A 15954-nucleotide genomic window follows, 5' to 3' on the forward strand; every position below is an offset into this window, starting at 1 on the left:
CACTCTGTTATTGTGAGCTTGATTATCTGGTGTCTGAGACCACAAGGTTAAATATTTAGAGACAACAAGCTGAACAAGTAAACACATCACGGGCCAATACTACAGCTCTATATTCACAGGAGAAAGTCTGTTATCTAACTCCTCGAGTGGACAGAATAAAGATCCGAACTGTAAGAGCCCCTTGATGCAGTTATAAATAGCTTTCAAATCCTGACTGACATCAATTGGGGGTTGAAGAGTAGGGGTGAAGGAGGAATTGGGGTGATGGAGGTTGGAAAGTAGGGGTGAAGGAGAGGTTGGGGTGATCGGTGGGGTTGGAGACTAGGGATGAAGGAGGGGTTGGAGAGTAGGGGTGAAGGAGGGGTTGAGCTGACGGGGGGGTTGGAGAGTAGGGTGAAGGAGGGGTTGGGCTGAGGGGATTGGAGAGTAGGGGTGAAAGGAGTTGCGATGAGCAGGGTTGGAGATTTGGGGTGAAAGAGGAGTTGAGGTACATAAGAAATAGGAGCAGGAATCGGCGATTTGGACCCTTGAGCCTCCTCCGCCATTCTATAAGATCATGGCTGATCTGATCTTGGCCTCAACTCTACTTCCCTGCCCGCTTCCCATAACCCTTGAGTCCCCCATCTCCACCTTAAATATATTCAATGACCCAGCCTCCACAGCTCTCTGGTGTAGACAATTCCAAAGACTCACGACTCAGAGAAGAAATTCCCCCATCTCTGTTTTAAATGGGTGACCCCTTACTCTGAAATTATGCCCCCAAGTTCCAATTTCCCTCTATGAGCTGAAACACCTTCTCTGCATCTACCCTGTCAAGCCCCCTGAGAATCTTATACATTTCAATAAAATCACCTCTCATTCTTCTAAACTTCAATGAGTATAGGCCCAACCTGCTCAACCTTTTTTCATAAGACAACCCTTTCATCTCAGGAATCAACCTAGTGAATCCTCTCGCCAATGCAAGTATATCCCTCCTTAAATAAGGAGACCAAAACTGTATGAAGTACTCCAGGTGTGGCCTCACCAATACTCTGTACAGTTGTAGCAGAACTTCTCTGCCTTTATACTCTATCCCCCTTGCAATAAAGGCCAACATTCCATTTGCCTTCCTGATTACTTGCTGTACCTGCATACTAACTTTTTGTATTTCACGTACAAGGACCACCAAGATCCCTCTGTACCGCAGCATTTTGAAGTCTCTCTCCATTTAAATAATAAATAGCTTTTTTATTCTTCCGACCAAAGTGGATAACCTCATATTTTCCCACATTATACTCCATCTGCCAAATTTTTGCCCACTCATTTAACCTTTCTATATCCTTTTGCAGATTCTTTGTGTCCTCTTCAAAACGTGCTTTCCCACCCATCTTTGTATCATCAGTAAATCTGGCTACATTACACTCTGTCCCTTCACCCAAATCATTACTATAGATTGTAAATAGTTGAGACCCCAGCACTGATCCCTGCCACACCCCGCTAATTACAGTTTGCCAATCTGAAAATGACCCGTTTATCCCGACTATCCTGGGGTGAGGGGGGCTCACTGCCCATGAATAGACTGTTGAACTATAATGAGGTTTGTTTTCTCTTTACAATGTTTTGAATTGTGTGTTTAAATGAAGTCAGACGCAGGGCAGTAGTTACTCGCAGGCACTGGGCTGTTTCTGGTGAATGAATGTGGCCGGTTATAGTGGGGAATAGATTTGTGTGGGATCATTCTGTGCTAAACACATTGCTGGGCTGCAGGTTTGCCTCAGTCCCAGTGAAGAAGTGCTGTTGAAACACAAACCCACCAGAGATTTAAATCCCGCGGGCAATCCCTCAGTGACATCATTGGGGCTGGGGGAAAGATTCCTCTTGTCTGTCCAGGGAGCACTTACACTGAGACACCAAATCCAGGGACCACTTACACTGAGACACCAAATCCAGAGACCACTTACACTGAGACACCAAATCCAGGGACCACTTACACTGAGACACCAAATCCAGGGACCACTTACACTGAGACACCAAATCCAGGGACCACTTACACTGAGACACCAAATCCAGGGACCACTTACACTGAGACACAAAATGGGAATGGGAGAGCCTCAGTATGGGGAATGGTTGTGAATCCAGCTGTAGTGAGGGTGGAAGGCGGGTAATGGATGAAGTTCTGACGGTGGAATTAGTTGGGGACTGGTGGGGCCTGGTGATAGGTTATTGTCAGAAGCCCTTTTCAGGCAGGCCGATAATTGGATGTAACCAGCGCAACACCTGGATCCACATGTTCTTGTCCCAAAGTCTAATGTCCCTGATGTTTTTTTTTCTCTGAGAAATGTCGAGATGTGAAAGGAAGGAGGAAAGCGGACTCGGTCAAAAAGAAGGTTCCTGGAATGAACAATTCATGAGGCTGTTTTTTTTAAACTTGTCTGCGTGAGGTTTATAAAAAAATGAAATTAAAACTGACGGGTCTTGTGACACTGCATTGTCAATAGTGGTTTCTAACCCTAATCACTAACTCGTAAACCGAACATTGTATCGACTATCCCCAACCAATAACCATCAGCCCCAACCACTAACCCCTAAACCTACACCCAAACCCCGGCCCGTAACCAAGGATTATTGACGGGGATCAATGGAGGACCCAATGACATGATAAAGGATGTATTTGAAACAATGATCTCGATTAAAGAAATAGTGCAAGGTATGATAGTAACAAGAGATTAAATCAACAAGACCATCAAAATCAGCAGTGACAATTACAAAATTATGAACATTTCAAAGGCTGTTATGTGCAACATGTGTGGAGGAGTTTTTAAAAATCAGATCCAAAATGGGATAACTGGTGCAGAAAATAACAGATTTAAAATCTTATGCAAGATAATTCTATAAGAACTTCAGATGAGTGTAAAGTGAGACATTACAGTTCAGTGTATCACACCAACAAGCCATGTTACACAAACGGAACAAGTTTGGGATATGATGTGATAGAATGAGAACTAAAATAATCTGGTGCAAGAAAAGGCCCAAAAATGGAACAGTCGGTAACAGATGTGGAAAGTATTTTTATCTAAGCTGATACCATACGGTATTTGTGTGCCTTTTGATTAAAATGGAGTCCTGGCCCTTCCAGAACTTTCTGCATTTTAGCAGTCAGTTTGCATAAACAGCTAAACCTGCTGTTAGATGGCTGATGGCCATCAGACAGCTAGGAGACAAGTCATGCTGAGACAAGTAACCCCCCCCCATGGTGCTCTCCTATTGTCTACACTACAGGAGTTCCATGTCACCCCAGCCTTATCTTCTAGCCATTATCTCTTTCCGAGACCTCATCCATTTGATGCAAACAGATAAACTGACCAGGAAATTGAAACAATCCTGACACAATACAAGACAGGTGATAGCCCATTACCTATGACTCATAGAGTAATGGCCGTTTGGCTTTCTGATAACCCTGACAAAAGAAAATATCTGGACACCATGTCAGGACCAGGATATAGTAATGAACTCTTTATCTGTATTCACTGACTGTGAGACAGAGCAATACACAGGGAGAGGCCAGAACTTTGGTTTTACTGTATAAATATCTTGTTAAACTGAACCATTTCGGAGGTGTTCATTTAGCCCTTGACTGAGTGAAACCTACCCCTTGCGAGCAAGTAAATTAAAAAGGAAACTTCTACCGGAGCTGTAAGTGTCGGAGTCATTCTTTTCGGAGGTCGAGATTTCGACAGTTATTGGAGGTTCCACCGAGATGCATACTCTCTGTTCTGTGAGTAAAACGGATACAGGCATAGTGCGTCTCCAGTGAAAGGCTTCAGTGGCCAAACAAGGTGAGCCTTTGCTCACAAGAGGTTTCTTCACTGTTGAATCGCAGATGTAATCTGTTGTCCACAGCTGAGGTACTGCATCTACAAGACTCGGCATTTAAAAGCTAAAGGTATTTTTTTTATAACCATTTCTTTCTCAGCTCGCCAGCAGAAGAGAACAGGTTCTGCAAAAAATCTCGAGACAGCCCGGGGAAGGTTTCAGTAGGTAAGGGAGCGCTAGTCGATCGAAAAGGGTTCCAGGTTCTTATGTGATAAGATTTTTATTGTTTTTAATTCGGAAGGGGTTCTTATGTGATAAGACTATAAAAAAAAAGAGCGCAATCGATCAAAGAGTTTGGGTACGGAACCTTAAGTTTTATCAGCTGTTATTAGGATAAGTTAAGGACTCGGTCTGTAGTGGCGTACAACGCAGACTGAGAATTTGTTTAGAGGTTATGATTTGTGTACTCACGGGAATATTGTTTGTTGTCCTTGTATTACTGTTGGGTGCAATACCTTTATGAGTCATTGCCATTGGAGAAACGGGAAGAGTCACTAGGGAAAATTGTGATCCGAAAAAAAAACATAAGGATTGATTAAGAAAGAAACAGTGACTGATTGATCAACTACGGTTGGTTCGTGCCAACATATCTCACACACCCAGACTGAGCCCGAATTAAGAGCCTTTTCAGGCCACGTAACGGCCAGGAGAAGTGGGCGTAGAGAACTCGGTTGGCCGAAAGGATTGTGAGATCAGAAACTGTGGAAAATCTTTAATCATCCAGAATAGGTGCCGGAGCAAGTAAACCACCACCAAAAGGCACACCAGCCTATGTCATGCTCCAGAATTGTGGTCAGTCTTCAATTGACCAAAGAAACAAAACCGGTAAAGTGGACTAAAGGTGAAAACAGGCCATTTCCACCCGATGGTTCATTTAATTTAGAGAGAACAACATGTCTAGAGGAGTGTCTTATAAACAGATCCATGTAGAAAAAAAAGGAAAGTAATAGAAAAGGCCTGGGTTCCGATTCTTCAAGCCCATGTAAAATTAACAGAGGAAGTAAATCAAATGTAAAAAAAAGAGAACCTGATAGTGACTTATGGATTAAAAAAAATGAAGCTAGCAAAAGAAAAAGCTTTATTGAATGGAGAGAGACTTGTGAATGTCTTGTCTTTGAATGAGAGTGCTTCTGTCCTTTTTCCTTGTGTCTGGAAACCTGTTTGGAAAGGTGTGGAGCTGCCTGTTTGTTTTAGCTCCACCCACTTTTTCAAACAAAGTGAAGTTTTTTTAACCCTTCATAGTGTTGTCCTGATGTGGGAAGTTTAAGACATAAAATTAGAAAACAAGTACTTTACATTCTGTGATCTGTGAATCACTAGAAGCATAAATGAGAAGTCCATGTAACACACAGATTCGCGGGTACCTGACTTCTTCAGGAACCCCTATCAAAAATGCAGAACAAGTGGAAAATTTCCTGCGAGCCATTCAATGCCCTTTGAAACTTGCCATTATCAAATGCCAAGCACATACAGGCCAGTCGAATGAGGTGGCACTTGGGAATGCCAGAGCTGATAATGCAGCTAAGTCAGCAGCTCTGTCAAAAGGGGGGATGCAGGTGTCATTGTTCCCACTAAGGAAAAATAATTGCTCAGACCCGCTACCCACTATTAATGACGTGCTGGCCTTTCAGACACAGGCCAGTACGGAGGAGGTGGTGACCTGGACGAAGGATCAATGTTATAAAAATCCAGAAGGAATATGGGTTCACCATGACGGCCGCGTGGTGGCCCCTAGATCCTTACTTCCATGGATTGCCCGATGTGTTCATACATTCACACATGCAGGCAAAGGGGGATTGGCAGATTATATTTTGGCAACTTGGTATGCACCAGGTATTTCGGCAATTGCAAAAGAAATCTGTGAAAATTGTGTTACCTGTCAGACAATGAATCCGGGTAAGACGGAAAAAGTAGAATCTGCCTCCCACCCAAATCCAGTCGGGCCTTTTGTACATTTACAAATGGATTTTATTGAATTACCTATGTGTATGGGATTCAAGGATGTATTAGTTATTGTAGATGTGTTCTCTAGATGGATTGAAGCCTTTCCATGTAAAAAGGCCACTACTGTTGCTAAATGTTTGTTAAAAGAAATTGTACCGCGCTTCGGAATCCCTGCTAAGCTTTCCAGTGATAACGGGTCACATTTCACGGGAACTGTTATAAGAGAAATGTGTAAAGCTTTACAGATTAATCAACGTTTTCATTGCAGTTATCATCCACAATCAGCTGGACTTGTTGAAAGATATAATGGAATGCTTAAAAATAAGCTGGCAAAACTGTGCAATGACACTGGACTGAAATGGACAGAACTGCTGCCCTTAGCTTTGATGGTAATGCGATCTGCAACCAACAGAACAACAGGCCTGTCACCGCATGAGATAGTTATGGGACGTCCCCAACGACTACCTTTTACAGCACCATTTACTGCAAAACAGATGGACATCCACAAAATGGAGGAAAATATGTTGAATTATTGTATTGCACTAACCAAATGTATTTCCAGCTTTCATTCACAGGTAAAGGAAGCTCAAGTCAAGCCAGCGGAAGGGAAGTGTCATAACCTGGAGCCAGGGGAATTTGTTTACATCAAGATTTTTAAAAGGAAAAGCAGTCTACAGCCAAGATTCGAAGGACCATACCAGGTCTTGCTGGCGACCAATACTGCAATCAAGGTAAAGGAAAGACCAACATGGATCCACGCATCCCATTGCAAACGGGCACCCGACCAGGAGGAAGGGACGAAGGAATCAGAGGAACAGAAAAAGGAAGACTGAATAAGGAACTGTATGGACTATGGGGACTGATGGTGCTGGGCTTGACAGGGTTTTACTTCACATTATTGATTACACCAGGGGTACAGACCCACTACCGAAGGGAATTGCACGTAAACGTATTTATGGCACTGAGTCATAGGTATGCTTAAGAAAGAAACTTGTCGAGTTGTTGGATATGTTCCCATGTACCTGTCCACTCCAGGGGGGTATTCCCCTGAGATCTGTCCCCTTTAACGAATCAGAAATAGTAGAATGGTTGACAGTGCAAAACAGGACAAAACTAACTAAGGGGCCAGAAACGAAGGAGCAAACAGAATGGAGGTCGGCAGGGTATAAACTCACAGCCTTCCAGAGATGGTACCAGCCCAATTATGATAATAACCATCAGCCTCCCTTCCTAAGCATTACTCCCAGAATAAGAAATCCTGAAGGTATAATATGCCTAGTGAGTAATGAAACTAAAGAAAATGGAAATGGAGAGACTGTACAAGATCAGAATGGATTGAGTTGTCCTTGTGAAGGACAAAATGGGGGAATGTGGAAAGTATTTTTATCTAAGCTGATACCATACGGTATTTGTGCGCCTTTTGATTAAAATGGAGTCCTGGCCCTTCCAGAACTTTCTGCATTTTAGCAGTCAGCTTGCATAAACAGCTAAACCTGCTGTTAGATGGCTGATGGCCATCAGACAGCTAGGAGATAAGTCATGCTGAGACAAGTAACCCCCCCCCATGGTGCTCTCCTATTGTCTACACTATAGGAGTTCCATGTCACCCCACCCTTATCTTCTAGCCATTATCTCTTTCCGAGACCTCATCCATTTGATGCAAACAGATAAACTGACCAGGAAATTGAAACAATCCTGACACAATACAAGACAGGTGATAGCCCATTACCTATGACTCATGGAGTAATGGCCGTTTGGCTTTCTGATAACCCTGACAAAAGGAAATATCTGGACACCATGTCAGGACCAGGATATAGTAATGAACTCTTTATCTGTATTCACTGACTGTGAGACAGAGCAATACACAGGGAGAGGCCAGAACTTTGGTTTTACTGTATAAATATCTTGTTAAACTGAACCATTTCGGAGGTGTTCATTTAGCCCTTGACTGAGTGAAACCTACCCCTTGCGAGCAAGTAAATTAAAAAGGAAACTTCTACCGGAGCTGTGTCGGAGTCATTCTTTTCGGAGGTCGAGATTTCGACACAGAACATCAATTAATCTCTTATCACGTTTTGAATTGAATATATAATAGCTCATTGAATATATTCAAATCACAGATAGATAGATTTTTAACCAATAAGGGAATTAAGGGTTACGGGGAGCGGGCGGGTAAGTGGAGCTGAGTCCACGGCCAGATCAGCCATGATCTTGTTGGGTGGCGGAGCAGGCTCGAGGGTCTAGATGGCCTACTCCTGTTCCTAATTCTTATGTTCTTATTAATGTTGGGGAAGTCCAGAACCAGGGATCACAGTCTAAGGATAAGGGGTAAGCCATTTAGGACCGAGATGAGGAGAAACTTCTTCACCCAGAGAGTGGTGAACCTGTGGAATTCTCTACCACAGAAAGTTGTTGAGGCCAATTCATTAAATATATTCAAAAAGGAGTTAGATGCAGTCCTTACTACTAGGGGAATCAAGGGGTATGGCGAGAAAGCAGGAATGGGGTACTGAAGTTGCATGTTCAGCCATGAACTGATTGAATGGTGGTGCAGGCTCGAAGGGCCGAATGGCCTACTCCTGCACCTATTTTCTATGTTTCTATAAATCAAATATTCAACACACTGTGTTTGAAAAAAGCTGATTTATTTAATATTTATCCAGAATATTAAACTCAAGCCCAGTTATAGCAGTTAGTAATAATATGTCTGTACTTATCTGTAGAATAACTCCACGAGGCCTAGTGCTGTGCTTGAACTGCTGTGACCTTGGTCTCTTTATTGTCTACAGAGTGCCTTCACCGCATGGTGACCAGCCTTTTATACAGCTCCTGCCTGGGCCTCCCACAGTTGCAACATCTAGTGGTACCAACATAGTATATACACAGAGTATACATATATGACAACATTCCCCCCCTCCTCTCCACCCCAAAGTCTTTGATGCGAGTTAGTTACAGGTTCAGGTGATCCGGAACTCTGCGCTCCCTGGTTGATCGCCTGAGTGTCACTTCTGGCATGAGTACATTGGTCGGGCCACTGCTGTCTTGCAGCTGTTGGTCTGACTGGACTGTTGGAGATGGTGGGATCATCCTCGTGGTTGGCAGCTGGGCCGGTTGTTGACTGGGTGTGTGTAGGTGGATCGCTGAAGGTAAGGTCCTCTCCCAGTAGTTCCTGGTTACCTGTAAATCGCAATTTGGTCTGGTCTAAATGCTTTCTGCATGTTTGTCCGTTAAGCAGTTTGACAACAAACACTCTATTCCCCTCCTTGGTAAAAACAGTGCCAGCGACCTATTTGGGGCCATGACCGTGAGTCAGCATAAACACCATGTCGATTACAGTGATGTCACGTGATACAGCCGCGCGATCACGGTACGTATTTTGCCGATAACGCTTGGTTTCCACCTGATCGTTGAGGTCAGGGTTCACTAAGGGAGAGCCTGGTTTTGAGTGCATGTTTCATTAGTAACTCGGCAGGGGGACCCCCGTAAGCGAGTGGGGTCATGCCCTATAATTAATTAGCATCCAGGATAGGCGGGTTTGTAAGGAGCCTTCCATGACGTGTTTCAAGCTCTGCTTTATGGTTTGGACTGCCTGCTCCGCTTCGCCGTTGGATGAGGGTTTGAACGGGGCTTGATGCCATTGCGGGTCATGAATTCGTTGAATTCTGAGCTGGTGAAACACGGACCATTGTCGTTGACCAGAATGTCGGGCAAGCCATGGGTGGCGAACATGGCCCTGAGGCTTTCAATGGTGGCGGTGGACGTGCTGGATGCCATTCTTACACATTCGATCCACTTAGAGTAGGCATCCACTACAACGAAGAACATTTTTCCTAGAAAGGGGTCTGCATAATCTATGTGGATCCTGGACCATGGTTTTGAGCACCAGGACCACAGACTGAGTGGAGCCTCCCTGGCGCACGCAAGACTCCAAGTCCGAGTCAATGCCGGGCCACCAGATGTGAGACCTGGCGATAGCCTTCATCATGACTATGCCTGGGTGGGCATTGTTTAGGTCGCGTATGAAGGGTGCCCTGCCTTTTTTTGGCAGGACGATGCAGTTGCCCCATAAGAGGCAATCCGATTGGCTGGACATTTCGTCTTTACGACGGCGAAATGGCTTTATCTCATCTTGCATTCTCTTGGGGACTGCTGACCAGCCCCCATTGAGGACGGAACTTTTTCAAGCAATAACAGGGTCCTGGTTGGTCCAGGTCCTGATCTGGCGGGCCGTTATGGGCGACCCTTTGTTTTCGAAGACGTCCATGACTAGGCGCAGGTCTGCAAGCTTCGCCATTTCCACCCCGGTGGTGGGCAACGGTAGCTGGCTGAGGGCATCGGCACAGTTCTCAGTGCCTGGCCTGCGGTGGATTATATAATCGTAAGCCAACAGTGTTAATGCCCATTTTCGGATTCGCGACGAAGCATTGGTGTTTATGCCTTTGCTTTCCGAAAACAGTGAGATTAGGGGCTTGTGGTCGGTTTCTAACTCGAACCTGAGTCCGAACAAATACCGGTGCATTTTTTTTACCCCATAGACACAGGCCAAAGCCTCCTTCGCGACCATACTGTAGACTCTTTCGGCCTTGGATACTCTTCTAGTCGCATATGCAACCGGTTGGAGTTTGCCTGCTACATTTGCTTGCAGTAAAACACATCCGACACCGTACGACGACGCGTCACATGCTAAAACTAGACGTTGACCTGGGTCATACAAGCAACTTGTTTGAACACAGCAAGTTTCTGGCCTTTTTGAAGGCAGCCTCTTGATTTTGACCCCAAATCCAGTCGTTGTCCTTGCACAGCAACTTGTGCAGCAGTTCGAGCAACATGCTCAATCCTGGAAGAAAGTTTCCAAAATAGTTGAGGGGTCCCAGGAACAAGAGCAGCCCCGTTACATTTTGTGGTCTGGGTGCATTCCTGATGGCCTCTGTCTTCCAGTCCATGGGCCTGATGACGTCTACCGCAATCTTCCTCCCCGGGAATTCTACCTCTGGCACCAGGAAGACACACTTGGATCGTTTCAGCTGGAGTCCGACTCTGTTTAGTCGACTTAAAACCTCTTACAGGTTGTGCAGGTGTTCCGTGGTGTCTCGACCAGTGATTAGGATGTCATCCTGAAATACAATGGTGCGTGGAACTGATTTCAACAGACTCTCCATGTTCCTTTGGAAGATGGCTGCAGCCGAGCGGATCCCAAACGGGCACCTGTGATACAAAAACAGTCCCTTGTCTGAGTTAATTTTTTCAATGACTCAGCCAGCTCCTGGGTCATGTAAGCGGAGGTTAGATCTAGCTTGGTGAACGCCTTTCCCTTGGCTAATGTCGCAAAGAGATCATCGACTTTGGGTTGCGGGTACTGGTCCTGTAATGAAACTCGGTTGATTGTTACCTTGTAGTCGCCGTAGATTCTGACCTTGCCATCGCTCTTTAGTACCGGAACCATTGGGCTGGCCCACTTGTTGAATTTGACTGGTGATATGATTCCCTCGCATTGAAGTCTGTCCAATTCGATCTCCACTTTCTCCCTCATTATGTAAGGGACCGCTCGAGCCTTGTGATGAACAGGCCGTGCCTTGGGGCCCCAAGTGGGTCTGCACTTTGGCACCTGTGATGTTGCCAATGTCTGGTTTAAATAAGGATGCAAACTTGCTGAGCACTTGAGCACAGGAAGCATCGTCCATTGAAGATAGTGCTTTGATGTCTTCCCAGTTCCACCGAATCTTCCCCATCCAGCTTCTGCCAAGCAGCACTGGCTCATCACCTGGTATAATCCACAGTGGCAATTCGTGTATCTCTCCATCATAGGATACTTTTACGTTTGCACTGCCGATAACTGGGATCAGTTCCTTGGTTTAAGTGCGCAGCTTGGGTCTTTGTTCTTTGTTGCCCCACAGCCTCTCAAATGCCTTCTGGCTCTTAAGTCCCCGTGTCCAACTCCATGGAAACAGGAATGCCATTTATCTTGACTTTCATCATCATGGAAGGACTTTTGGTAGTGAAGGTGTGCACTCCGTGCACTGCTTCCTCAGGCTGAGTCGCCTCTCTAGCTTGTACTTTATTATCCTTGCTGGATCGGAAACCTCCTGACGACTCCTCTGCCACGTTTTGAGTCGCAGTTTTTCTGCACTTTAACTGGGGTGGCCCTTTTGGCCGCAGTCTTTGCACAGTGTCGGAATTGACACAGACGGGTCCGATGGTTACCCCCACAACGTCAGCATGTTGAGTGATTCACATTTACACCCCTTGGCAGACTAATTCTTTTATCAAGTTATTTTCTGCACAGTACTTGCCAGTGAGTTTTGATTCTGGGAAAATCTCAATGTTGAGGTCATGAACACCTGGCTTAAGGTGATGGTCCGCTTCCCGTCTCGTCCCGTCATGAAAACGTCCCGCAACACATTGTTGAGTTCGCCAAATTCACACGGTTCCACGAGCCTTCGTAGGTCTGCGACATATTCCACTATATCCTGGCCCTCGGTGCGTGTAGAAGCGATACCTAGCCAGCGAAACCCAAGTAAAGGCTTCACCCTCTAAACTTTTCCAAACTACCAACCGCAGCCATCTCTGCATGTAAGTCCATGATCTGTACTCGTCGCCAGTTAATATGTCTCACTTATCTGTAAAATAACACCATGGGGCCTCGTGCTGTGCTTGAATTGCTGTGACCTTGGTCTCATTATTGTCTGTAGAGTGCTTTCACCAGCCTTTTATACAGCTCCTGCTTGGGCCTCCTACAGTTGCACCCTCGAGTTGTACCAGCATAGTATATACACAGAGTGTACATATATGACAATTAATGTCAGCAGAAATAAAGCACAATTTCCATAATGAACATGATTCCGTACTGGATGTGATTACTTCTTAGGCGGTCCGTCGTATCGAGGATGACTTGCTTCCACGCCAAAAAGGGATGAGTTCACAGGTGTTTCAATGACGGAGCTGACATTCCAGGCCCTGAACTACATGTTGAAGGGTGGAAGATGCCTGTGCATAGATTTTTTTAACATGTGGTGGCCGTTGCATACCAGCTACCACACGGGCTTGACAGAGCTAGGTCTTGTTCCAATGGCAATGGAGACCAGCTCTGCTGCACGGACCTAGTGCACACACATATCGCAGTGTGGGCTGGCCCGTGCTGCCCCTAGGCCCAGGCCTCTCCTGGGCCCCGATCACGTCGCTCTAAAATTTCTCGCCGCTCCTCTACTGCTTGCCATGTCTCCTGCTGTACCTGCCCACGCTCCAATCAGCGACCTTGATTTTGGTGATGTCCAATCCAGTCGTCCTTCTCCAAGTCGTCGCCCTCCTGTACCAGCTCACACTGCTCCCGGGCTGCCGCATCTCCACTCTTTTTATGGCCCCGCCCTGCGGCTGGTGGTTTCTCGCAGGTCGGGGCCTCCACGCTGCCGTGATTAACAGCAGAATCCAACCGCTGTAGTTAGTTGTGAACTCACTGGTGTCTGAGCAGCGTGCATGACTGAGCGAATCCCTGCCCACATGGAGCAGGTGAACGGCCTCTCTCCAGTGTGAGTACATGGTGCATCAGCAGATCCTTTGTGCTTTTAAAAACTGTTCGCACATTCAGAACATTTAAATTCAAAACACAGACTGAAATGGGCAGACACACGACAGGTAACACTGAATGCAGAGAATGTAAAGTGAAGGGGAAACAATCTAAACAAAATGGTGCAATGTAAAGCGGGTGGAAGAACATGTGTATGTTCACAAACCTGGTATTAAAAGGGGAAGATTTGCAGACAAGAAACTCAAACCAAACATCATGTCAAGATCTGACAGAGAAAAAAAGATCAGCCATGATCTTATTCAATGGCAGTGCAGGCTCGAAGGGCTGAATGGCCTACTCCTGCACCTATTTTCTATGTTTCTAAACGATCTCTTAACAGTGTGAATAAGTCGGTGTGTCAGAAGATACCCACACTCAATGCAGGTGAACAGTCTCTCCCCAGTGTGAACTCGCTGGTGTGGCTGGAGCTTGGATAACTGAGTGAATCCCTTCCCACACACGGAGCAGGTGAATGGCCTCTCCCCGGTGTGAATGAATCAATGAATATCCAGCTGGGACAGGTAATTGAATTCCTTCCCACAGTCCCCACATTTCCACGGTTTCTCCGTGGTGCGGGTATCCTTGTGTCTCTCCAGGTTGGACGATCAATTGAAGCCTGGTCCACACACACAACACGTGTACGGTTTCTCCCCGCTGTGAATGGTGCGATGTCTTTTCAGGCTGTGTAACTGGTTAAAGCTCTTTCCACAGTCAGTGCACTGGAACACTCTCACTCGGGTGTGTGTGTCTCGGTGCTTTTCCAGTCACACTGATATTTGAAATCTTTTCCCACAGACAGAACAGACAAACATTTCTCCTTCCACATTCAAAGGTCGCTAATATTCAGGTCCTGATGAATCAAGTGACTCTGTCAGATCTTGATGTGATGTTTGATTTGATTTGAGCTAATACTATGTCTAATTAATTAGCAGGTTCGAGAGTCTGGTGTCAGAAACTTTAACACATTAAGTAATATAATTTGACCAGATTCTCTATGCTCTACCACATCAGAGTAAACATGCAAGTCCCCCGTGTCCACAGTAACTGACACCAGGTTAGCCCGCTGGATGGAACCTCGGGCGCCCTGAGCTTGATCTCCGGTGTCTCCCGTCCCGACTGCCCCCTTACATCAGTCTCCCCTCACTTTTATACCCTGCACTGATCCACCTCTGGCACCGGACTCTTCTTTGTCTTCTCTGCTGGGTTTGGGCAGGAAGTGAGGAAAAGACAGCTGGAACTTCTCTAATCTGTGATTTACAGGGACACTTTTCCTGGTTCCCAGCAGTTACTTTTCTTCAGTAATGTTCTCATTATCCCTAAACTACTCTGCCTACTGTTAGTTGTTATTTCTTATAGTTTCACAATTATAGGTATAAACATCACACATTACAATCGAATCTATTGTGTTACTCACTCTGGTTTGAGCTTATATTGTGGTTACTAACAGACAAACCCTGTTCTTTCCCCTGATCTGATTACAGATTCCAACAGTGGGCTCAGTGAATGGAATGTCTTATCAGTGTTGCCATGGCGACCTGTCTGCAGTGAATCGATTGTTTGAGTTTCTAACTCAGATTAAACTTCTCTTTCCCATGATGTACATTATATCAGCCAGTTTATGTCAGCCAGTTTTAGCCAAGTTAGGTTAATATCTCTCAAACATACAAGGGGCTCAGATAAACAAACCTTTAAAAGTAGGAGGACCAGTTGATAAAGCACATGGGGTCCTAGGTTTTATAAATAGGGGTGTGGAGTACAAAAGGGCAGAGGTCATGTAAACCTGTACTAATCATTGGTTAGGCTGCAGTCCCAATATTGTGTCAGGTTTTGGAAATCTTACACCAGGAAGGATGTAGAGACCATGGAGAGGGTGCAGAGAGATTCACTGAGACGATACCAGGGAAGAGAGGCTTTAGTTATCATGGGATATTGGAGAAACTGGGGCTCTTTTCATTAGGACAAAGGGTAATTGGAGATCTGAGGGAGGTGTTCAAAGTTTGATCAGGTAAATGAGGAAAAACTATTTGCACCAGTCGGTGAGTCAGTAACTCGAGGGCATCAAATTCAAATCATCACCAAAAGGCTCAGAACCAGCGGTGAACTATCGAGCACTCTGTACAACAATGTTCGGGACACTCACTGTCCCTCCGCATCTGTGTCCACGGGAGGAACTGATGGGTTTCTATCTTTGGGTTAAATGATGTTCTCACCGAGGTGATGGATGTCAGCACCGGGGAATGGGGTATTCTGAGCACCTGGTATCTGCCTGAAGCACTCTGCAGTCAGGTACAGCACAGGTTAGATATAGAGTAAAGCTCCCTCTATGCTGTCCCATCAAACACTGCCAGGGCAGGTACAGCACGGGTTAGTTACAGAGTAAAGCTCTCTCTGCACTGTCCCAAACACTGCCAGGGCAGGTAAAGCACAGGTTATGTCATGTATCCTACATGGTTACTGCTTGTACTATTACAAGGTGTGCCACCAGAGGGCACCGCAGTGGGAGACTTGTAGGTTACCTGTACAGGTGTGCCTGGCCTAGTATAAAAGGCAGGCCACCAGGTGTGATCCTTACTCTGGAGTTATCAATAAAGGACTAA

At 45.6% G+C, this 15954-nt stretch overlaps 1 protein-coding gene across 1 annotated transcript in view; it reads left to right on the forward strand.

Moving 5' to 3' along the window:
* LOC139241199 (zinc finger protein 665-like) overlaps positions 1–15954 on the forward strand; it is a 131832-nt gene that overhangs the window by 2150 nt on the left and 113728 nt on the right. The window lies entirely within an intron of this gene.

Source organism: Pristiophorus japonicus (genome assembly GCF_044704955.1).
Source record: "Pristiophorus japonicus isolate sPriJap1 chromosome 24 unlocalized genomic scaffold, sPriJap1.hap1 SUPER_24_unloc_1, whole genome shotgun sequence".
Lineage (NCBI taxonomy): Eukaryota > Metazoa > Chordata > Chondrichthyes > Pristiophoridae > Pristiophorus > Pristiophorus japonicus.